The sequence below is a fragment of the Sphaeramia orbicularis genome, chromosome 8, assembly GCF_902148855.1.
Source record: "Sphaeramia orbicularis chromosome 8, fSphaOr1.1, whole genome shotgun sequence".
Classification (NCBI taxonomy): Eukaryota; Metazoa; Chordata; class Actinopteri; order Kurtiformes; family Apogonidae; genus Sphaeramia; species Sphaeramia orbicularis.
This window is the reverse complement of record NC_043964.1, coordinates 30,464,447-30,466,338: the sequence shown is the minus strand read 5'-3', so window position 1 is coordinate 30,466,338 and position 1,892 is coordinate 30,464,447.

Here is a 1,892-nt window from a genome sequence, read left to right as displayed (position 1 = left end):
GGAAATTCCAGCAGTTCCACAACTTTTTTTCCCTGCAGGGGGCGTGCTTATTTTACAAATGTTTGTTCATTGCCTTGTCGTCTGTATGTGTAAAAAGCAAAGCAACAAATATAGAAACGGAACTCAACTCTCTGTCTTCCTTAAAACAAAGAATGTCATGCAAAACCCATGTCATGCAGTGACGTGCAGTGGGGTTCATGGCTGGGGAGGCACTGACTCTTTCAGAGCCAGATCTACAAATATATGGTGGCCTGAGAAACTGGAATAGAGAGAGTGAGCAAAAGGAATGGCCTGGGTATATGGGCTGTGCATCAAGTCAGCATAGGTAGACTGGCAGGAACTCAACAGGAAACCTTCAAAAAGAGCCATTTCAAACTAAAAATGAAAAAAGTTTATGGTCTTACCTTTATTTGTACATGAAATGTAATCCTCCATTTTTGATGAGGTGAATTAAAGTATATAAAAAAGAACGAAGAAGAGTATCAGCGCATGAATCTGTGGACTCACAGGCGCCATCTATCATGAGGCAGGGGTACTGTTTGCCTCCCCTAGTGACTTCTTCACTGCGGTTTTATGATTAATCTGCGAGCCTAAACACATTACAGAAATACATTCCATACGTTATGCAGATTATGGAAGGACAGATCATATAATCAGAGTGTTTGAAAGCATTTTAACTGTGATATACAGAGGGACAGCGACACAATATTTTCTTCAGGTACCAGCAGAGTTCATGAGGGGAGGAGACAGTTCTCCTGGAGGCACAGCACAGCGCTGCCTCCTCCCTGTATTTAAATGGAGCATGCGGAAATTCTGCTATTCTAATTGACATAATAATAATAATAATAATAATAATAATAATAATAATAATAATAATAATAATAATAATAATAATTTTGGATTCGAACAGAAAATGAGTTTATAGGACATACCAGCTGACAACTATCAACATTTATTATATTTTATAGTTAAGTTTTTTTCTTTTCAAGATTGACAAGGGAGGCTCTGCCTCCCCTGCCTCCTCTGACTGCACGTCACTGATGTCATGGTATAGTTAGTGCATTTGACAGCATGTAACTAAACTATAGCAAAATGGGAAAAGTACTTTACAAGTCCCCACTCTAAACAAATATGTAAGAGCCCATTTGCCTGCTTCCCCTGTCTAAATCTAAAACAAAAAACAAAATCAGTGTCCAGATTATGAACTGCAAGTAAACAGTATTGTTCTGCATCCCCTTTTATACCAACTCACTGTCCCTTTGGCCTTCTAACTTGTACTTCCTCTGCCATAATCCTCATTTTACACCAACAAATTGGATTCATTGTAATTTCCCCATTATTACATCCCAGGCATGTCCAGACAGTACCCTGATGTTCTGACAACTTTTTTGTTGTTGTTGTTGAATGCCTTGACATATTTAGTCACAGAAAAAATGATTAGACCATCAAAAGCCATCAAAAATAATGGTTATGCAATCAAGTACTAACTCCTGTGTGTATCATGTGACTAAAACAGACCGAAAAGAAAACATGGAATGCCTAAAAGCACTGTTTTTGACAGTACAATGCCATAGCTATTGATGTAAGAACTGAAGTGATTTTGGTTATTATCAAGAAAACTACAGAAAATGGCTAGATATCAGCTGTGAAATGAAACTTTTATGAGCTATTTTTGTTTTTATCATTATATTTGTCCAAACAAATGTACCTTTAGTTGTACCAGGCATTAAAATGAACAAGACATTGAAGAAAACAAGGGGTGGTCTAAGAATTTTTCCACGACTGTATATTTCATTTTACTTTGCTATTTCTCTTGTGAGATTGCATCATGATTTTATGCTATTATGACATTATAATAAAAAGTATACAACAAAGTATCACTACTACCAGCA